The sequence below is a fragment of the Aulonocara sp. 'chitande type north' Nkhata Bay genome, linkage group LG5 (assembly GCF_057382095.1).
Source record: "Aulonocara sp. 'chitande type north' Nkhata Bay isolate Kocher_YH1m ecotype deep benthic linkage group LG5, A_spYH_male_GT1.1, whole genome shotgun sequence".
In the NCBI taxonomy this organism is placed as follows: Eukaryota; Metazoa; Chordata; class Actinopteri; order Cichliformes; family Cichlidae; genus Aulonocara; species Aulonocara sp. 'chitande type north' Nkhata Bay.
Window position 1 is genome coordinate 8,294,838 of NC_141348.1, and position 23,383 is coordinate 8,318,220.

A 23,383-nucleotide genomic window follows, 5' to 3' on the forward strand; every position below is an offset into this window, starting at 1 on the left:
GCAAGGAGATATTAGAAACATCTAAGAGTTTCCCATGTCCAGCACAATGAAAAAAATACTTGCATAAACAAGTATTGTTGTTTTTTTTTTTTTAAAGTTTATGTTTAATCATTTAATTTATTTGGATGTGAGTTGCTGAAAAGATCGCTTTTCTTCACATTAAGAGATTGGTTGCTGTGTCTGAGTCAGACAGGAGAGGCTCCATCATCGACTATGATGGTGCCATCTTATCTGTGGTGAGGAAGGCGGACGCTGGTTGAACACACTCGCCATGTTTAGGAGACATTTCACACTTTACGGACATCTATGTTTAGTCTCAATTGCAAGTGAAACATTCGCACCGTCTAGTCTCGCACAATCACTGATTCATTAGTAGCCAGTGAACATTCTGGGTGAATGCACGACTGGCGGGAAACGGCATCACTGGGCCATGTAGGCCAGCAGCTGGTCAATTAACTTTTGCTTGATTTCATTTTTACTGAGCATTTTGCCCTCTGGTTATGTTGGAAGCCCAGAGTCACCGTTATCATGAAAACACATGCAGGACAGTTAATGCTCTACTCGATCCGACATACCCCGTCCTGCTGTCAGAAATCCTTCCCTACAGTGCCAGATGTGTACTAATCCAAGTCCCTCACAAATACTGTGTAAATAATATGATGTGATTAGCAGTTGATTAAAAGTGGCCAGATGTGTCATCCAGTTATTAACTCCTTAGAGTTAATAACTGGATGACACATCTGGCCACTCCTTAGAGTTAATAACGGTAGAGGGAGAGCCCCTCAGCTCAGTAGGCACTAGCCAATCAGAAACAGAACGTTGGTAATGGTTGTTCCAGAATACGTGATTATAAGCTGATTTCCTAAATACTTTTTGGTAGTCTTGTTTTTGTTTTAGTGTGCTTTGCACATATGTGGCCTCAGTCTCTGTTTAATAGGTTATCTCCTAATAGCTGACACATATATTTGAATAAGCACAGAAGATGATCCCACGTAATTGTGTAGCTGTTTTGCCCTAGCTAAGCTTTTTTCATCTTTTTTTAACATTCCTCTGGTAACACTGATTTACTACCGGACAGTCCCCACGGTCATATTTTGAAAGTTCAGTTGCTAATCAACTAACCTGATTTCCATCGTATACTTTGCTGCAGTCAGTGAAAATTCATCTGTATGCTTTTGGACTAGTGATGGCTTTTTTCTGCTCTGTATTCTGTTCATTCATGAGCTGCTATCCCAGGAACTTGGTGTCTCTAGCTGCAGCCAGAATATCTTCGGTGCAGAAACATCCAAGCGTCATATGCACGTATGTTCACTGACTCTAAAACAATACTGAATTACTGCTTCACCACTTTTTCTACAACTGCAAAACGAGACATGTGCATAATTAGTCATATCTCGTGTATGTGAGTTGAGCCTGTGAATGCTATGCTAACACTGGGTCACTTTTTAAAGGAGCCTTATAGCTGTGTTTGGAGACTCCTCCACTTTCACACATACAGCGCATCATTTACTTTTATAGGTCACACACCTGACCTTGTATTATGCAGAACATTGAAATATGCTTATGTTAACACAGTTTTAAACATAAACATCCACACAGTGCAGGCAGTTTAAGAGCAGGGCAGAGTTTATTAAAGCCATCTCGTTTCATTATTCAGTCACTAGCTTCGTTTTAAGTAAATAAAGCCAACACGCATGCACGTAGACTCGCAGCTAAAAATCTAAAGCTAACTGCAGAAGAGCAGCCATAAACTGAGCAGCCAGGGTAGACGGGGAAACGCTGCTCTGTGTTGTTGTTTTTATTTATTTACATGTTTTCTATGTAAGCCTGCAGTCTCTACAGCTTGATTTATAGTTTTGATATTTTTGAAGCGCATTCAAATAATAATAATAATAATAATAATCTTTCAGTCCTGCTCTCTTCGTGTGTTCAGACGTATTGCACCAGCTTTAAACATACTGTATTATTCTTTTTATATATGCTGACAGACTTCTGCAGCTTGCTGCACTCTTCCTGGACAGCTGTCTGTACTCATTAAATGATATTACTTCTATGGTTAAATAAATATTTGCTGTATTAGTAAATACTGATTTGAAAATGATGAGCAGTGTAGGAGGTTCTTTAAACTATTCCTTCAGCACTGTTTCGAACACTATTCATAATACATTTTATTGGCAAATTGTCATTCTTCTGCAGAAAAATGTTTTCCCATCAATCGCAGTAATCATGCCTAAGCTGGAGATCATATTAAATACTTTATATCCTGTTTAATCTCCCGTAATGCATCATTATGCACCTACAGAACTGCTGTTACAGAGCTCAGAAAAGTAGGCCTACACCTTGATTTTAAATAATTGGGAATCAGGACAATGGAAGCGTTAAATTTATTAATAACAAGAAGCACTTCAAGAGTGCAGCGCTCCGCCGAGGCCGCTCACTGTGGGCAGAATTTACTTTTTGTAAATTTGTACACTTTGTCCTTAAAGGAGAGGTCAGAGGTCAAATGTGACAAAATATTTTAAGTCTTTATACAGTACTTTGTATTTGTTGACACACTACACCTGTTTGACGGCTTCTTGACAATTTTCGACCAATAATTTATTAAGTTGACGTTGAAGGTTCAGTAAAAACTTATATGTGATTACTCATGAAAGTGGCCACTTTTGCATTACTTTCATATATTGTTTTAGTAAATATCCAAAACATACAAGTTTCATTATATAATTTTTCAGGGGATCTTATATCTGTTTTCACTCTTATATGCTTTTCATACAAGTTTCACACAAGACAGAAACTTTATAAGATTTATATCTAGCTTTTCCATATGGGTTAATGTGAGCTAAATAAAGTGTTTCTTTGTGCAGTTACGGAGTACATGGTGGCGTTTGTTTGATATTTTCTTCTTTTTTCCCCCCACGGCTCACTTTTAATAACAGCATCCAGAATGTTTATTGACAGTAATTAAACGACTTCACTTTTGAACATAAGTTTCCAAGCCATTTGTCTTTTCTCTAAATAACCAAATGGCTAAAATAAGACATTTTTAATTGGTCATTACACAACAGAATCTTTTCCTGTGGAAAAAAACAAAACATTTAATGAGGTTTTGGATGTTATTGCGCTCTTTTCACTATAAATGTGAATCGCATCATACCTGCAGCAGGTTGTGTAGAACCTGAGGTGTCATCTGCTCAAAGGGACGGACGGGGTCTGCAGATTAGTGTGCATGTAAGCATATCAGACATCTTAACTATGACTGGAGGGTGAGGCAGGGGGTCATGGGGGGAGTGATACAAACTAAATCTGCTTAAATGAGCTAAAACTTCATCCACAGATTAGCTGGAGTCATCTGAGCACTGTGCAGGCCTGCTGAGCCCATCATGAGGTAGTGTTGCGAATTCTTTCCACAACAGCACTTGTTGACGTGTTCTTTGTTGGTTCACTGTGCCTTACAACACGTATGCACGGTTTTGTCTTTGTGCGTTGTCTAGTAATGAGATCAGGGTTAGACAGAGGTGTCTGCTGCTCCAGATAAATCAGACACGGCAGACTGTAGACTGATGTTGATGTAGATGTAGATGTTGATGATGTTGATGTTGATGTAGACTGCTGCCTGCAAACCTAGTGTGCTACATAGAAGTGGAAGCAGTTGAGTAAGTAATGACAGTAAACTTAGTAATAACTTTGGTTCATTGTCCCAAAAAGCTTTTTAATCATCCTTACCTTATTTGGATTTCACTCTTTGCACTCGCCATCTGCTGTTGGAAGGATATTAAAGCATGAACTGGTTTGTTGTGAAAAATTGGACTTTTATTCATTGTAATAAGTCTGCTTGAAGATATAAGCATAATCTATGGGCCAAAATCTTTAAGTCTCTGTCCTTCATCACACTGTCTTTTGTATAAGCAGTTTCTGTAGTACGGATGAACAAAATAGGAAGCCAGATGTAAAAATGGCAAAACTGGTGATGACGGATAAACACGAGACGGTGCCGTCTTTGAAGGGTTACTGAGTGAGCCGTCGTCTACTTCACGAGGTGAAAGCAAATGGCATCATTTCCCTACAGAGGTGATCACGTGAGATGTAATATGGTTTATAATCAGTACCTTAGGTAGATCGTTCTTCTGTAGTGCTTCCATTATCGTGTGTGTGTGTGTCACAAGGGTTTTAGTTGGCTCAGAAAGTGTCTGCTTATCATAAATCCTGTCCCTGTGGTGCAGTAAATTGCAGGTGGAGGAAATGCGTGTTCTAATAACAAAGGTGCTGATTTTGTAAAGCTCCTGTCAGATCAGTTCCATGTCTCCATGTCAATAAGCGCCCAATTCACCTCCATAAAAATCCCGTCCACAATGTTAGTAGAGTGGTGGCCCCATGATCGGAAGGTCGGAGGTTCGATTCCCCTGAACAGCTACCCTGAGGTACCCCTGAGCAAGGTATCGTCCCTACACACTGCTCCCAATGGCTGCCCACTGCTTCACTGAGTGAATGGGTTAAAATGCAGAGAGGAATTTCCCCACGGGGACCAATAAAGTACACTTTCTTCTTTCGTTACCAACTTGAAGTTGGAGCCATGCTTAGAAGGATGCAGCCAAATGTAATTGTTGTTATGATGATAATAATTTTGTATACATTACATGTCAAGTGTTTTGTTCAGGCGAGAAACATGGACGCTCACAAGCAATTTTATTAACAATTAAACATGTGATTTTTTTAAATTGGTCATTGTGACATTCAAGGAACAGTTGTAATTATTCAGGAAGCTGTTAAATCTGCTCTTTAACACTAGTTTCACTGTGTAAACTGTTTTCACTCAGGTGGGGATAGTGTGTTTTTCTTTTTTGGTTTTTTTTCAGTGGGGCAGGATGTGGGGCTCATTTCTGATTCTGTCTTTGTGTTACCATACACAGTATAAAAGATGGACTGAGCTAGGGCAGGGCCATACTATACCGTTCACGGTAATACCGGTATAATGTTAGGCAATGATATGAAAATGGAATATCGCGATAGAATATGGGTACAACACACATGCGCTGGGCCTTTGTCTTCATACGCACATGGCGGAAACAGATGAACCAGAATCGTTTGTAAAAATGCTGCTTCAGTGATGTGGAACTGGTTTGGTTTTTGTCTGGCGCTCAAAAATCTGTCAAATGTTTCGCTACGACTTTGCTAAGCTACGAAGCTGCACCGCTTGATTGATTGTCGGCTACCGTAGTCAGGAGCCTCGCGGAGTGATACATACTGTGCTTCAACATAATATTGTGTGTGTGTGTGTGTGTGTGTGTGTGGGGACCCCAAAATGGCACCTGTTACAGGACATGCGCATGAAGTGGATTTTAAACTCAAGTCATGCAGTAGAACATGGCAATAGAGCAGCTGTGAGAGAATTCAGCATTCATGAATCAATGGTACAGACGTGGAGGAAGCAAGAAGAATGAGATGAGTAAAGTTGGACTTGTCTGTTTTTTACTGCAGTTTCATGTTGCAAAGCACCTCTTTAACTTTTGTGGATATTGTACATGGTTGTGTATAATAGGGTGGCTGTGGCTACAATGTAGCTGCCATCACCAGTGTGTGAATGGGTGGATGACTGAATATGTAAAGCGCTTTGGGGTCCTTAGGGACTAGTAAAGCGCTAAATAAATACAGACCATTTACCATGGTTAGGCTCAGGATATGTCGGCCCATTTCCACTGGAAATGCCTTTTGGTTAATCTGTCAGCAAGGAATTTGCACTGTTAAATCTTTTTTCTTTTTTTTGCACTACTAAAGTTGTGAAGTTGTAAAGTATTTTGTCTCGCATCAATTATATCGTCAGTTATATCGTTATCGCAACTTTTCAAATATATATTGTGAGAAGTATCTTTGGTCATGTTGCCCTGCCCTAGACTGAGCCATTGGTTTTTGACATTTATGAGCTACAATTTTAGTGTTTTAGCTTTACAACTGATATAAAGCACAGCTGAGTTGAACCCCACCGAACTGTACCCTCAGACAAGATGACTTTCCTGGATCCAGCCATTTGGAGCACTGGCAGCAAGCACAACAATATAATGAAATGATACCAGTTAGTTGCCCTCTCGTCTTTTGTGTCTCTCGTCTCTCTTTTAAACTATATCTTTGTCTCCAAGCTGCATGAGATACGCCTGAACTTCCATCAATGACAGAGGAATGAAGAGTAGGGTCCGTCCCTCATTTCACTGATTGTGTCCTTTTCGTCTTCTTCTTTTTTTAATTTAAAGTCACCTACATTAATCTTGAGGCTTCCCAGACAAACAGAGCGACGCACAGAATCTCAATCACTGATGACCACTCTGTGACTTTCACTCACTGACTCTGATGTTTCGGTCAGATGAAGATTTTCTCAATGCCTTTCTTTTAATGCCGCCGTCCTCCTGCTCTTTGAAGATGCTCCACACCGTGATGATATTAAACGCAGACTGCGATGAGTGCTTTTACCAGCTGCTGTAAAGCTTTTCATGTTGGCCTCCTGTGCTGTCAGATAAAGATGTGAGCGACTCTTCCACAGTGTGCCTGGTTTTGAGAGGTATCTACTTAAAAAGAATGATTTAGAATGAGAGCTTTAATACATTGTTGATAATCTTACACAGTACAGAGCTTCTATTTTAATCTTTAATTTCCACACTCCAAATAGGTGAATGCAAATTCACTCAAATCCCTATGAAAAAAATTCCAATAAAAACATTTGAGCATGAAATGTGACTCCACATCTCCGGTGTAGTCCTAATGTGGTCTTCGCATGTGGGCCATAGCCTGCATCGCTCGCTGCTTTTTGCTAATCAAATGTATTAAAATGTTCAAGTTGCTGGTCTGCTTGTTTTCCTTTGGGTCAGTCTTGATTATTTGCATTGCTTTGATATCGGCTTAGCAGATGTATCGGATTTTCCGGTTTGTTAAAGATTTTATTTTTCAGTTTAAATGTGTCTCCCTCCACTTGTTATGAAAGTTTATCTAGGTAAACTTTCTTGCTTAAGCCATTTTTTTGCTTCCACGTTGGTGTGAGCACAGTGAGAGCCCAAGAATGAAAGGAAGTGTTTTAAACCTAGTGTTTGGTAACTCCACATTATTAATGTTGATGGCAATCACTAAAACTCTTTCCATGTGCTGATCAACTGTCATAACACTGCTTGAAAAAATGTATTTAAATGGTCTGATCTGGTAAGGTTGTGCAGACTTTTTACAGAAAGGTGGCCAATCATGCACAGAGCCAACAGCTAAATGGAAATGACGCTTTATTTCCTCTCTGCCTCAACAATTCCTGTCCTCCAGCTTGTCCTATACTATATACATGTCTTATTTAAGCAGCTGTCTGCCTGTGCCCCCCTCCCCTATCTGTCAAAGTCTGCAGTGATACAGGCTGAAAGACAGCAAAGACAATGAAAGGCACAAAGCTAAATTGGATGACAAAGAGACCGAGAGAAGCAATACTGGGTGCAACAGAGGTAGAATAGTGATGAGATGAAGAGAATGGATTGAATGAGACAAGGGACATATTGGGGATGGAGGCCAGATGATACTGAGCTGTACAGTTAAACACATGAGGCTGATCAATAAGGTGTGCTTGGCCTAAGGGACACGTATACCTCAGGGGATGGAAGGCCCCACTTCCACCACCTTCCCCCTCACCTCACTACATATACATTCACACAGCAACACCATCAGTGTTCTCTTGGGGGTTGAGGCAGTTAACGAATCAGATCCTGACATTTCCCTGCATTTTTTTTTTTTAAACCCACCAGCTAATGAACCTTTGACGAGCGGGACGCTGCTTTGTGTGCTGCTGCTGAACTGAAATGTTATGTCAGCTGAGCTCAGTAGAATTTACTAGAATTTACTTCACTGACTTTGGAGCGTACGAGCTCTGTCACAGTAGACTGCACGCGCTTCTCTTTGCAGTATCAAACTTGGTTTTGACAGTTTACGGGAAGGAGATGAGATCATGGAGTGCTGAAGTGCAGTGTTAGATTTTAAGAAACACACACGTGTCATCATTAAACAGTAAAACGTGCTGAACTGCTAAAAAATATCAAACTACTCAAAAATTCAGCAGCTCCCTTTGCAGTTTTTTGCTTCATCCAGGTTTTTCTTAATCCTCCAGGTGGCTGCAGAAAATAAAGGATATTATTTTAAAGCTTTGAACTATGAACTAAAGATGACTGAACTCACTGTGTGTTGTGATTAAAAACGTGTCAGTGGTGCTGCCAAAAGCGCTGTTTCTTTCATAAGAAGTAAAAATTAAAAAGAAATCAGTATTTCATGGGTTAAAACTGGTCAGCACTGGCACAGTACTGATAAAATAGACTGTTCAGGACTTAACTACATGGGAAAATGTGACTCACATTAAAAAATACCTCTAACACCCATTAGTCTGAGGTTTTTTTTACCTCTCTCAGCCCCTGAGCTTGATTCTGTGAAATCACACTCGTATTCAAATGCACATTCCCTGGCAATTATTCTTATTATTTCATTACCTACCTAGTATTTCTCTTTTTTGGTGTGATATTTGGGTGTTTTTGTTGCTGCTGTAGTCCCAGACTGCATTCTTTCCCTTCAGACCTTAATATGTTTCGGCAGTGGTTGCAGATAGCATAGCACTTTCCCGGGTGGATCTTCTACTTTCTTGCACTTGCATTGCTTTGGCTTCAGGCGTTACCTCAGGTGGAGCCAGAAACTTGAAATGATGTGGTTTGGGACCACTGTGGAGCTCCACCACACATGGTGTCCACTGCAGGGCAAAAGATCTCTGCCTCAGTAGGGCCTTCTGTGGCGGTGGTTCCTTCCACTTTTGTGTGGCTCTCCTTTTTTTGTCAGTGAGGTGCTCCTACCTCACGCTTCCACTCCCTGCCTTTCTCCTGGTTAGTATGCAGAACAGAGTGACGTATTGTCTCATTGGGACACTGATAGTGTAAGACTTGTAATATCAAACATTTGTTAATAAATGAATGTCCCAGCTGGGATGAAGCTGGGAGAATAGTGGGTCAATTAAACAAGGGTGTGTCCTTCCTCACTCAGCGGGTGGGGGTGGTTACTGAGTCTCCGTAATGATTTTGTCTAATGAAAGTGGATATTCTTCTTCAGCCTCACAGGAGAACCGGGCACTCGATTAAACTGTGCAACCGCGTGGCTTGAAGGCCGTCACTTTCAGGGCTTTTCTTCTGGTTCTAGAGGAGCCCTAATTGTAGTCGCAGAGCTCGGATAACGGGCTTGACCACAGAGGACTCGCTGCTGCAAAGAAGAAATAATTAAGACATTTGGGAATTGGAGCAGCACTGTAGTTTGACTGTGTGTGCTTACATGCTGATTAGATGTTTTTGTGTGTGCTTCAGCGTGTGTAATTACTGGCCTCTAGTTAAGTGCCAGCCTGTGCATCTGTTACCTGAATCCTTCAAAGCCTACGTATCCAAAGAAGTGGAGACCTGCAGTCTGTCAAAACAAATACTCTTTAAATCTTAATCTTCTCTTTTAGGAGCTGAGCGAGCACATCCACACATCCATGAGGTGTAGGAGAAGACATGAATTTCTGAACTCACCATACCTGAGCTGTTATCTGTCTCTACTGTAGCTCTGAGGAAATGGCTTTCATGTAAGCAAACTAATGGAAATGAAGATGGAAGTTTAAATCTTTATATTTACCATATAATTCATAATTACATGTGTAGTGCCATACTAATGTCACCGTCTGTGCCTCGTCGGTCTTGGTGATGCATCGAGCTGCTGCTATGAGTCTGGCTCTATATAGCTGGGAGGACAGAGTAATGACTAGTATTTAGACTGCAGTCAGGCTACTGTGCTGATAACTATGTGGGAGAGTCTGTGGAAGTAGACTGTCAATTTGACTCACATGTCCACAGTACACACGAAGCTAAGATGAAGTATAGGGGAGATTTAAACAGATAATCCAAATATTTTCTGCCCTGTGAGGGTTTCAGACAAAGAAGAAATAAACGCTGTTTTTCTCTGCGGTGTGCGACTGAACCACATGAACACAGTGAAGTGCTGCTATGCACCTGTACGTTTCCTTTCTTCAGTCTTGCAGCTTTGAAATTCCTAATTCACTGTTCACTCTGTACCCAGTTGGTTCTAGGTCAGCCAAACCTCTGCAGTGTGCTTTCCATCTGCTCAGGTTACACTTGTACAATGCACCTTCCTTAGGAATCCAATAGGCATCCTTGTTGATTGCCTAAACCACAACGGTCTCCTTTTAATACAGATGAGTAGTAGCTCTACTCTCAGCTCCTTGTCCTATCTCTAAAGGTGAGTGCAGCACATGGCCACAGCTGAATACAGGAATGTAGAACGCCTTCACTGGCAGTCCTTTCCTCACCACAGACTGGTTCCCACATCGTCTCACAAGTCTCCTAGTAGAGGTGAACAGTATTCCTCAGCCAGGGTGGGGAAAAAAAAAAAGGCCCCTCTTTTGTGGAACCAGCTTCCAGTTTGGATTCAGGAGACAGACACTATCTCTACTTTTAAGATTAGGCTTCAAACTTTCCTTTTTGCTGAAGCATATAGTTAGGGCTGGACCAGGTGACCCTGAATCCTCCCTTAGTTATGCTGCAATAGCTGTAGGCTGCTGGGGGATTCCCATGATGCACTGGGTGTTTCTTCTTCAGTCACCTTTCTCACTCAACATGTATTAACAGACCTCTCTGCACTGAATCATATCTGTTATTAACCTCTGTCTCTCTTCCACAGCATGTCTTTCGTCTTCTTTCTTTCTCCGCAACCAGTCGCAGCAGATGGCCCCGCCCCTCCCTGAGCCTGGTTCTGCTGGAGGTTTCTTCCTGTTAAAAGGGAGTTTTTCCTTCCCACTGTCGCCAAAGTGCTTGTTCATAGGGGGTCATATGATTGTTGGGTTTTTCTCTTGTTATCAGGCCTTTGCCAAATGTGATGGCATGCTGAAGAGGTAATCAAACCATCTGATTCAGCTGTGTTGGAGTAGGGATGCATCTAAAAGCTGCAGGATAGTAGCCCTCGACGACTGGGATTGGGCTTTAACAGTAACTGTAACTTGTCAGGGGCCAGTAAGATATCGGTGAATAAAACAGAGAAATATATTTTGCCTGGTATGTTAAATCCACGCTTTTCCACCATGTAACCACATCTGTAATTCTCAACTACTGTTTGCTCTTCCTGTCATATTGAGTGAAACTACCAAGTACTCCAGCAAATCCTGGTTGAGTCATTTGTTTATATTTGGGTCGTACATCACCAGCTGCCAGTATCTTCTCCTTCATAGCCTGGTTGTGCTTGATGGTGTGTTTGTTGCCTGAAGTGGTGTTTTGAGGGAATCTTCCTGCACATTTTACAAAGTACTGTGCTTTTGTTGGAGCTTGTTGGAGTAGCTCAGTTTATATTAGATACTAAATTATCATTGGAGGCTGACACACAGCTCTTTCACAAACATTTCTGGGCTTGTCATTCTTGTTAGGGCGATTTGGTGTGTGTGTGTGTGTGTGTGTGTGTGTGTGTGTTCTAGTTTCAGTTAGTGTTTTTATATGTTCATAAAACACTAAGCATATTCATGCTTAAATTTGTGGTGCACTACGCAGCTTATTGCTCATTAAATAACTGCTGTACTGTTAGTGGGCCACTTTTTTTTTTTCTTCTTTTTGCTAACTGCAGGCAGCGGGCGGCTCATGGGGGCTAGGAGGGTGTCCATTGTGTTTTTAATGTAGCTGTCCTCCCCCTTTTTATTACAAAAGAAGGGGTGAGAGATGGTCACACAGTGTGAACAAGCCCCACACTACCCCCTCCTGTACTTTCCCAGCCTCCCTTTTCCTGCCACAGGGGGAGGAGGACAAGGACAGAAAATGGGACCACTGATCCGTTTTGATTGCGCCACAACGTTTGGAGTGAGTCATAAATCAAACCCCTGACCTGTCCCAGCTCCTATCGTCCTCCCACATATATGCAACAGCAGCATCTTCTTGTGTTTTCACCCTGGCTTGGTTGGGACTGGTTGTACTGGGAATTGACTGGGTCTGTCATTACGTAAAGATGGATGGGGTGAGGTGCGGTGTGACCCTCCTCCCCCTTCAGGATTAGTTGTTTCAGATGAAAATATTATGGGTTATTCTATGGGTTTTAGCTTGACTGTGAGTTAGACATTATGATGCACACACACCAGCAGCTGTGTAACTGATGCTGTATAATCTCGTTGATCCTTGTAGCAGTGCGTCGGCCTCAGAGCTGTTTGCATTTATGCTAAGGGGTCAACTTGGTCCTTAAAGACGAGCCGACTGCCTGTCACCTTAGTGTTTGATTTTATTTTTGCTCACTTGTCCTGACTTAAGATTTTGAGACAGAACAAGTTGCATTTGGCAAGATGAGGATAAGACTTTGACATGCTGATAATTTAGTTTTCTACATGTTACCTACCAAGCACAGCAGCTGAGGAAGTGATTCTTCGTGCTAATTCTTCATTCTAAAACAGCAAGTGTAACCACAACGAGGAGCGAAAATATGCTAATAATATGCATTTAGCTTCCTCTACTATCTAATTCTTTATTTTTACTTCTAAATATTAGGTACAGGATCTTGGCATGTCTGATTGAAGCAGTAGGAAGTGTTAACACAACACATCCTCATATCAGCTCTTGAACAACAAATGGTTCCATTTTGAGGTAAAATGCATCATTTTCCAATCTTAATGTGTTTACACTGATCTGTAAACACAGGAAAAGACTTAGAGACGTGGGATCCAGACACCATGAAATGTCCTGTAGAGGTAACCACATCGATGCTGTAGACAATGTTAAGCAGACATGATTCACTCTTAGTTTAGTAAGCATACTAAGTTATGAGAGGAAAATAGTATCTGTACCGCATGTCTGGTGACACTTTGCATACACTTTTCTCTTTAAAAATCATGCAGGTATGGCATTTATCACTTTTGTTGCTGATGCAAAGAAAGCAAAGTGCCGGTTCCTGCTTGCATTTCGAGCTCAGGTCATTCAGACTTTGTTTCACTGTGAACGGAGCTTTGGGTAAATTCAGAGCAGGGCTGTAATCCCTTGCCTTCATGTATAATGAGGTGTGTTTTTGTGGAGATTGAGGGGCGGCTGAGCCTTGTGCTGTCTGGAGCATGATGATGAATGAGACGGTTAAGAGTGGAGATGTGACAGCAGTGTGGTTTTCTCAGCCCTGCACACACACACACACCTTTGAGGAAGATTTAGATCCAGTACATTAATTTCCTGACACCTGGTTACTCTCTGAAATCCCCACGGCTGGGTGTGGTTGAGTTTTTCTTTCAAAGCAGATTCTGCTGTGATATTTGAGTTTTATTCCCAATGCTAAAACGATGCTTTTCACAATTTCATATGGCTAGGTCCAAGTTTTCCCACATTTTAAATGGAAAAAGATAAGTAACAGCTGAAATCCTTCTGTTGTTAAATAAATAGCAGCTTTGTATAAATAACCATCTACAGTATGAAATTGTGACTTAAATCACTTAACAGGCCACTAAACAGGAGAGACTGCAGTTGAATACCAGGCAGCAGTGTACTGCTTAGCCTTTGGAGAGAGGGGCGCTAACTGGCTTGTTTCAGATAAAGGCCAAATATAAGATAAATACAGCATTTTAATGAACTTTGAATCATGCAAAGCTGCTCTTTTATTCTATTAGGAATGAGTAGAATAAGTCTGATATTACATATGTAATATCAGACTTATTCTACTCATTTCTGGGTCCTGGTGTCCATGTTTTTGTTCTTGAACTCTCACACAGTATCTTAACAGTTTTAACTTTTAAAATCATTTGAAACTGAGTGTTAAGGGCTCACATGGATTATTTGTACATTTATTGACTTCATAAACTGAAACTTTGGCCATGTTTAAACTGAGCATCTGCCACTGGAAATATGAGACAAGATATGTCATGGCACTTAATGCGTTCAGAGATGTTTCCACAGTTGAACGATGGGTCTAGTTCATCCCAGACTTCAAGCTTCCAACGCCACACGTGCACACACTCTGTTTTGATATAACATAAAGAAAGATGAAGATGAAAGCACCTCTGCTTATTTCAAATGAATGGCTTTCAGTTCCTTAGACCTCTTATTTGATGAACGCACAGTGAACAGTCCATTTTTCAGCTCATTACAGAGCTGAAAACACCCACTGAAATGATTTAACATCTACCTAGAGAACTGTACGGACAACCAGAAACTAAACTATGTTCCCATGGGATGAGCAGCACTCCACACCACCACTGTGGCTACCAGAGGAAAAGGTCAGCCTCTTTTCACACACAAATAACTTTACAAGACCTTTTAAAATTTTACCAGCCTTATTGTCTGGCGAGCCAGAAATGATTTAAATCCCTGTTCCTTGTGGCGCCCCTTTAAAATGCATGCTATGGAGTGCAGATTGCTAGTGTGCATTCCCTGTAGGAGGTAAGACTGATGCTAGGAGGGGAATGTTCCCTGTGTAAGCATTTAACTTTGAACACGGACCTGCTTCAGAGATCCAGCACTATTTATGGTTAGGGAAGGAAGTCAGAGGATGTAGGCTGGGAAGGAATCTGATGCAGTTGTTCCTACAACATTGCACACTTCAGTGATGCTTTGGGGTGGTGATGGCTTCAGAGAGATCGAAACCTAGCTTGCTACAGAGATGCTGATTTCTACTTGAAGTCCAGTTAACCACAGTCATGTTCTGTGGTTAATGTTTTCTATTTGTTTTCTCTTTCGAGTAGATTTATGTTCATTATGACGTGTGTGTGTGTGTATAGCAATTAAGTTTGCCCTTCTGTGGATGTAATATCCAGACAGATTTTTGATGTGTAGAAACTGAAATATGTTGCAGTCCTACAGCCTAATAAGCACGCTGATATCCGTGTCCTTCAGCAGCTTATTATAAACCTCAGGCATATAAAATAGGACAGAGTGAGAGACAGTGATGCTCTGTCTCTCTGCTTCATGTATGCACATCTACATTTTCAGTTTTTTAAAACTGAACTTCTCTTTCCATGATGTGCCTCAGTGCGCAGGCTCTGCTTGACCAGCAAGACTGACTCCAGCCTGCAGCCCGTTCACCAGGGGTGGCCCAAACAGTGAAGGCAAGATCTCCTTCAGGGGTGGTCCTCTGTGGCAGAGCAGGTTTCTGGTTTAGGATTACTCATGGTTTCAAACATTGCCCTTGCTCTTTGGCTGCAGTTATTATTGTGACACATTTTGGCCTACATTCTCACACTGCTGCACAGCTAAACTGCACTTCAAGGCATTTTCTGGAGAGATGAACTTGCACAGATACTTAAAAATGCATCCACAAAGACTCACTCACTCATTAACTCTGTCTCTCGCTCATTCTCTCTCTGTGTATATGTATAAACACTCTACCCTCCCCCCATAACATATCCAGAAAACTGGCTACATTTGCATGGTAAGCAGCTCATAAAGGTCCCGTGCCTGCTTGAGCTGCATCACATTCTGCCTGAAGCACTAAACCTGGAATAAAACATCGGCTGATGCTCAATTCTAAGAGGAATCTCAGGCATTTAACAGAGCCCATCATAGGAGGCTGTCTGAGGAAGTCAACAAGATGGTCTTAAGACCGTTTTCAGTGTCGTCAACAGGATTATGCAAGAACATCAATGTTCGATTTCTTGAAACATGGAAACGTTTTTTTCCTGAGGTGGATCATGAGGTTGGCGATTGAGTGCCTTTCTTCTGTCTGTCAACAGTTATGAAACTGGTGGAAGTTGTGGCTCCTGGGCTAATAAATAACACTAATAAATGTCACTCTCTTTAACATTATTAAAATGGAGCACTGGCCCTGGTGGAAGACTGTTTTTTGGGGTGGCTTTTACTTTTGTCTGCTTGTCTTTAAGCAGAATTGTTTAAAAACTACTTGGCTTAATTTAACTGAATCGACAGTTAAGAGCAACATGTCCAAAAATGAAGAATGCCCAGAGGAACAAAGTCACAGCAGCTGAGAAACAAACCTGAGATGACAAAAATAACCACACAAAAACCGCACAAAATGGAACTGATTCTGATTGTGAACTGAAGTTTCCCCTTTTCCCTTCTAGAAAAGGAAACGGGGGAAACTTTCACAGAGCATCTATTCTGTGACATGTTTGTTTGTTTGCTGAGGTTTATTCGGTTGAGCCCTCCAGTGAATGCAGCTGTGTTAGCGCTTGTTTGTCGTGGTTATCAACCTGCGTCTCACTCTCTGGAGTGGCTGCAAGCTTCAACAGAATCATGATTTTCATCTCGACTTTGTTGGAGAAGCTCTTGAATTTTTATGCCTTTGCAGTCTGATTAAAAGAGCTCCAGCAGGGCTCCTTAAACTTTTTAAAGGCTTCATTCTCACCTCAGTACGTTATGTAACGAGCCTGGCTCCATAAACAACACACACCTATGTTTCATTAAGGCAACATTATGGAAAAGGGGCATTAGCTGCATGGGACCACAAAGAAGCTCTTTGTGTACCGGTGTGTTTTACACACACAGCATTCAGAGAGGAGCAGACAACACAGCAGTCACACTAACATTTACCCTTCACTCTGCCCTTGTCAGTGCTCAGGCAGGCACCGAAAGGAGCCTGTGTGTGTGTGTGTGTGTGTGTGTGTGTGTGTGTGTGTGTGTGTGTGTGTGTGTGTGTGTGGGTCTGTCTAGCCTCTCTAGAAGAGTGCACTATGTGTTTTGCAAAATCCCATCTACAGCCTTGCTTCAAGAAGCCTTTAATATTCCTTAGGTATAACGGCTGACTGCTTCTCAGAAAAAGAGCTGCTTTATGAGGAAAAGAGGATTATGGTGCTGGTTTCTAAAGGAAGGAAGACAGAGGTGTGTGTGTGTGTGTGTGTGTGTGTGTGTGTGTGTGTGTGTGTACTTGAATAGCATGTCAATGGGAAATGAATCTTTTGTTTTATAGCAGTAGTTTTTTTTCACCATTGTGTCTTCAGTGGCTATGAGTCCGTCCCAGACCTACAGCAATAGTTGTGTTAAGGGTTCAAAGGTTAAAATCAGCCAAGGGTCTAACATGTGACTGCTTAGGGTTAGGAGGATTAGCCATCTGCCACCCCAACCGGTCGTGGCAGATGGCCCCGCCCCTCCCTGAGCCTGGTTCTGCTGGAGGTTTCTTCCTGTTTAAAGGAAGTTTTTCCTTCCCACTGTCGCCAAAGTCCTTGCTCATAGGGGGTCATGCGATTGTTGGGTTTTCTCTGTATGCATTATTGTAGGGTCTACATTACTGTTGCTGTGATTTGGCGCTGTAGGAATAAAATTGAATTGAATGCTCATTGGCCGTACTTTGTGCGACTGCTGACGCCAAAGGTAGACAAAGAGAAAGTGGTGGCTCTACAGGTGTGTTTACATTCAGTGGGAGGTTATTCCTTTTTGCCTTTTGTTTGAATATATTTGAATGCTGCACTTTGCAATTCATTGTGGAGATGGCACACACTGATGATCCCAGCCTGTACTCCATTGTTGTCTTGGAACAGTGCCATCTTATTCACAAGAATTTAGTTTCAACGGTACAGACATGAGCTGGAGTGCTCTACATGTCGGCATCTGTGGGCTGTATTCCTGCTAGTTTCCTCCCTTCTTTTGTGACACTGTATGCTCATGTAAAGGTTGCTGCCCACTAAGTCCTTAATTTTTCACATCAGTCTTTTTTTGGACTCTACTTGAGTAGCTTGTATTATTATACAAGCTATTATATTATAGCTTGTACGTTAGGGGTGTGAGAGAGTTCAGAGACTAAATGTTATCAAAAACTTGAGCGACAATGTTACTGAACATGACCCCCAACAGGTACAGTAGTCTTTGTTGTAATAACAGTGGAGAGAAGACAGAGTTGTGGGTAGACAACAGGCAGGAAAACAAGCCTCGGGTGGATTCAAGCGAGCAACAGCCTGCAGTGACCTTACTTTGTGTGGGACGTCTGCTCAGCCCAGACAACATCAGAGATATACTGGCGCCCAGCATCTAAATGATGAAGGAACCTTTTTTTAAAAAAAAACAAGCGTGTCCATGCTCACAGGTGTACACACGGGTGATCACACCCACAAACTACACCCTTTTTGGCTCAGACCTCAAAGCACACTGTGTTCTGTTGATCTTACGTGCTGCACAACAATGTTTAATATTTAGTATTTACAGTTATATTCCCATATATCATCATGATGATGTTGTTTATTATGTTGCTCTTTTTCCTTTGCTTGTTTTCTCTTTTTTTCTTTCTCAACAGGTGATCCAGGTGATTGATGTATGTATTTGTTGTCTGTTTTGTTGGTTTTTTGTCCGTTATCACCGTCCCTCTTCCCCGCTGTTTTTCTTTCCCTCTTTCTTTCTCCCTTTTCTTTTCCCCAGGCAAGTCTGTCCTGTGTTCAGCAAGTGAAAATAAAATAAACAATAAAAGCAAAGGTGAATCAAATGGACCAATACGGCAAGGCTGGGATGGTCCATTTGGTAAAGTAAATCCATTGGGCATCTTTCTTCACCTTTAGACAACAATTCTGATGCAAAAGAGCCAAACGGGACAGGCAAAACAAACAAACAAAAGACAGAATTTGTGTGTGTGAAGGAGAGGGCGACTGGTGAAAAGGTTGACATGCAAGGAGTAAAGATGGTGAAGGTAGATGAATTTAAATACCTGGGCTCACCATCCAAAGCATGGTGCAGGACAGTGCATGAGAGAGGTTCAGAAGAACGTGCAGGCAGGGTGGGTGGAGACGAATGCCAAGGTTGATTTGTAACCAGAGAAAAAGGGAAGGTTTACAAGATGTTAGTGAGACCTGCTATTATGTGTGGTTTGGAGACAAAGCTCAGGATCGCAGCGTGAGGTGGCAGAGTTGAATCTGTTAAGAGTGCAGAGGAAGGATACTGGATATACTGGACGTTGAAGATGGTGCTGCCAGGAAGGAGTCTTGGTGTGACACAGGGATGATCCACTGTGGAGAGCCATAGAGGAAGGAGGAGGATATTTGTTTTAATGAGTGAAGTTAATCAGTGGTTAACCTCCTACTTGGCTCCAGTAAACTGGACTTAATATAAACTTTAGGAGGAGACAAGGTGTCAGCGCGTTTGTGCTGATGTTTGCTATTGTGGTCAATTCTTCCATTCTTCCTTGTACAGCTTATCTAAAATCTCGCATCGGAGCCCATCCTCCCTCCGTCTCTCATAGCAGCCATCTGTCAGTCCGTGGCTTACTGTCTGTATCCCTCTCCCACTACTAATTCTAATAATAGCTTGTTTTTGTGCCATATTGCTACTAGCTATGTTTCTGCTCCATGAGAGCCCAAATATTTGTCTTTCTCATTACTGCATGAAGTTTGAACAACTGACCGACTGCTTTGTTTAGCCAGTCTTCACACACAACAACTTCTGTATCTTTTGATTAGCTGTATTGCTCACACATCTCTGATAGCCAGAGTAATACCTCTCGCTCTGGTTGACTAGCATGTGAATGTTTTGTAGTGACCATTCGACTAAATATGCAGATCGAGGTAGATTATCACACATATTTGCAGTGCTCCAGCACTCTGCTTCTGAATGGTGGTGTGAGCATGTTTAGTGTCTTGTGACATGAAGCAGAGATCTGTTCTTTACTTTAGGCTGGGATAGGCTAATACATTCATGAACCCATTAATAATGTAATCATTTTAACACTGAATTGTCAAGTGATGATGTGGTGCAGCTGTTTGTATCGGCACATAACATGAGAACTAAAAGCATCTGGTGATTGGTGTTACTGGACATTGTCATTGTTGCAGCAGCACATTTTTTTATGAGCACGTGACCCTGGATAAATATTCAGTCATCAAAGTTGAGCCGAGTTTCAGAAGCAGACTGTAGATTATCCCAGACTGAAATCGCAGCGCTGTAGAGCGATGGTAAAAATGACCACAGCAGTTTCAACCAAGAATTTAAATAGTTTCAGTGGAGCAGACTCAAATACGATTGCCAAGAACAAATCTTTTACATTTAGCCTTTTATAGTTTAACCTCAGTCTTTGCACATTTACTTGACCCAGCACCGTGTTATAGTCTGTCATGCATTCCTGAAGATTGCACAAATGAGCAATTTAATCCTCTGACTCTCAAATGAGTTATTTTGTGAATGAGTTGCCAGTAGTGCTTGTTCTGGTCTGCAGCAGACTACATGCACATGAACCAGAACCAGCACACAGTGCAAAGTGGAACTGCTGTTGCCCCCTACAGCACAACGTGGTGGAGCCCAGGACAAGATCCTCTCTGGGAAAGGAACTGAGAAATGTTGACAGCTCTCATAGTCACTGAATATGCCAGCGAATAGGCTCTTAGTGGAATCCAAAATAGCACGGGCTACTTGCTTGTTAAAAGTGACTGACCTTTCAAAATAAGAGCAATGAGCAATTAGATTGTTTTTTTGTTTTGTTTTTTCCATTTCTTTCATTTAGTAAACAAACAAAAAAGCCCCAACAAAGCCAAAATGAGTTACCAATAATATGAGTGTGCTCAGGAGTTTGCATACACTCATCTTTGGCATGAATATCAGGGGCATTTGGGGATTTTAGTCATTTCTTTGAACTGTTCTTTTCTTATTGCCACCTTCTGTTTCTGGGAAACCTGAACACTTGATTTTGCTGCTGTTATATTGGTTTCATTCTCAGCAGTGTGCTTCTGGTGTTCTGTACTGCAAGGCCAAATGGCATTAACAAGCTGAAGGGCTGCGTGTATCTGTTCCATCTCCCGTGAATGAAGGAAGAAATGTTGAGCAGGGGTTGTCTGTCACTCGTGCAGCATCAAACAATTGGGCGAGCAGTATAATTCAGGCTGGAACAGAGCGCTTTTTTTTTTCCTGTCAAATTTGTTTATTTGTTATGAACCAGAGAAATTCAGCCAAAATGGCCGAATGTTGTTGTTGTTGTTAACTGCTGCAACAAAAGAATAATGTAATATCTAATTTTACCTTAAATATTCCAACTCAGAAACATGTGTGTCCAGGAGCTGCTGCTTTGTCAGTCCTGTTCAGGAAGTTGCCATTCAGGTGTTCACCCACTCTTAGTGTTGTGTTTTCCAGCTGCATATAGGCCAGTTACTGTGGTGCATGGAACCAGTGGGGGTGTGTGGGGGTAACGATAGCTTGTCCTTCCTACTTTTGCTCTCCGTCAGAGGATTTTCTGCATTCTTTCTGATAATGTGTGCATAGTTTTCCTCACCATAATCAGCATGTGAAAACACAGGCTATAATTTGCCTGTGAAGACATTGCCTCATTAAAAAAACAGTGCACGAGTGTCCACACATGCACGCTTTTCTTCTAACTTCCCAGCATATCAGCGCTACACAATGACTGAGTGTGGTTAAAGCTAATATTAAAGTCCAGTGGAGGAGAGACGCACAGGCTGTAGCTTCTCGTGGTTTCTAAAAGTCACACAGTAAACTCATAATTATCTTTCTCTGTCCTCATGTTTCCTCAATGGTTGTCGAGATCGGTTTATTTATGAAAACCTTTTCACAGCAGTCGTTTGAAAAGTTTAAGTACATCCTTACTATTTCATTCCAAATTAAGAGGAAAGTAGCATCTAGATAATGCTAGAAAAGGCCAAACAAGTATGTCTTGTTTGGAAGGGTTGCCAAGACAAAGTCTCTTCTCTCTAAATAAAACATGGAAACAAATCACAGGACTTCTGGAACTCTGTCCTTTGAACAGATGAGACCAAAGTAGACCTCTTTAGCCATAATGCATAGTGCAGGGGGAAGCAGACACAGCCTGTCAGCACAAACATCTCAGCAGAGGGCTGATGATTTGGGTTTATTTTGCAGGCACGGGACCCTGGGCACCTTGCAATCATTGTGATGTCCTCTGTATACCAATGCATTTTACAGGGAAATATGAGGCTATCTTCTGGCTAAAACTTGGCTGAAGTTGGGCCATGCACTGTGACAATGATCCCAACTAATCTACAGCAGTGGCCCTGTCCAGACCTAAATTTGATTTGAAATGCTGATGTTATTGCTGCGCATAAACAAATGTTTGCAAACCTCAATGAACTGAACATTAAAAGGATAGAAAGAAGTGTGGGCCAAAATCACAACACAACAATGTTGGAGACTGACAGTCATGTTAATGATTATGATTTTAAGTTACTGCTGCAGAAGGTGGCTCCACAAACTACTGAATCGAGCGCTCTGATGGGGGGGGGGAGAATATGACTGTATTCAGACTGGAAATAAATTTACAATCTGAAAATGAAAAGAAAAAATGTTTTGTTTTTTTTTCCTTTGGATGTTGTATTGCATCAAAGTGTTCTTAGTATTGGGGTCCTCTAGTGAGAACCTCTTATAACATGTTGTATTGTAGGCTCTGAATCTGTGGGTATGCATTGACCTGCCCGAGTCAAATGTGACCATGAGGCTCTCTGTAGACCTCTGCGAACACTGCAATAAAACAACTCTGCATGTGTCCTTCCGGTGGACTCGAAGCACACTTGAGTAGTAGGAAAGAGTGTAACAGGAAAATGACTTGTATCATACAGCTGCAGACACCTGGACAAGTATAAAAAGTGATTAAAATATGATTTATATAATCCACTTCTGCTATTAGAAAATAGTGAAGGGCAGCAAAGCTATCTCCAACTGGCCCCAGGCCTCTAAAAACACACAGCTTGTTGGCACAATTTGACTGATGGCTCAGAAACCCACTAGGCCCAACAAAGTCTGCAGACACACAATTGTGTGTATAACTATCCCACAGTGTCCTGTGAGCAGGGCCAGAGCTGCTGGGATGGAACAACCTTTATTCACTGAAGGGTTTTCTCTCTGAATAGGTGCTGCCCTGCCCACTGTGGCTCCTGGTGGTAGGGCTGCTCAATTAATCGAATTAATCACGATTACGATCTGGGCTTTCAACGATCATTAAAAATGACTGAGCCGATTATTAGCCCCTCCCTCATTTATCCGCGACACCTTAAAGGCCGGTCTGTGAAAATATTGTCGGGCATAAACCGTCCGTGGCGCAAAAAAGGTTGGAGACCGCTGATTAAGAGGACCCGAGGGAAGCTCGGAAAACTAAGCAGAAGTTATTTGGAGAGGAGAGTGACTGCTGTTGGTTGAAAAGAGAGGTAAAAAAAACTTCAGTGGTGTTGCACACTATTTTATATTATTTTTTTAAAGTCATTGTTAACCCTTTAAAGCCGGTCAGAGCAGCACGCTCCGTTTTGTGTAACTATTTTTAAATCCCTGAAGAACCCTGAGCCGTGTAAGCTAGCGCAATAAACCGGAGGAGTTGTACTTACATCTGATGCCATCAGCTTGTCCTCGGTCACGGTTTCCTTCCATAAAAAGCGCTTGCAGGAACAAAAACATAATATTCCAGAAACACGCTTTGCCGATCCGATCAGCTGTTCGTAACACTTCCCACAGTGAAACAG

The 23,383-nt window shown here is 41.8% G+C and overlaps 1 protein-coding gene across 3 annotated transcripts in view; it reads left to right on the plus strand.

Moving 5' to 3' along the window:
• plxnb1b (plexin b1b) overlaps positions 1-23,383 on the plus strand; it is a 98,263-nt gene that overhangs the window by 21,656 nt on the left and 53,224 nt on the right. The window contains exon 2 of one of the 3 annotated variants that reach the window (XM_086291153.1): positions 16,726-16,814. The exons of the other annotated variants lie outside the window; for them this stretch is intronic. The gene's annotated coding sequence lies outside the window, so the exon portion shown is untranslated. The remainder of the gene's footprint in view (positions 1-16,725; positions 16,815-23,383) is intronic. 3 annotated transcript variants of the gene reach the window in all.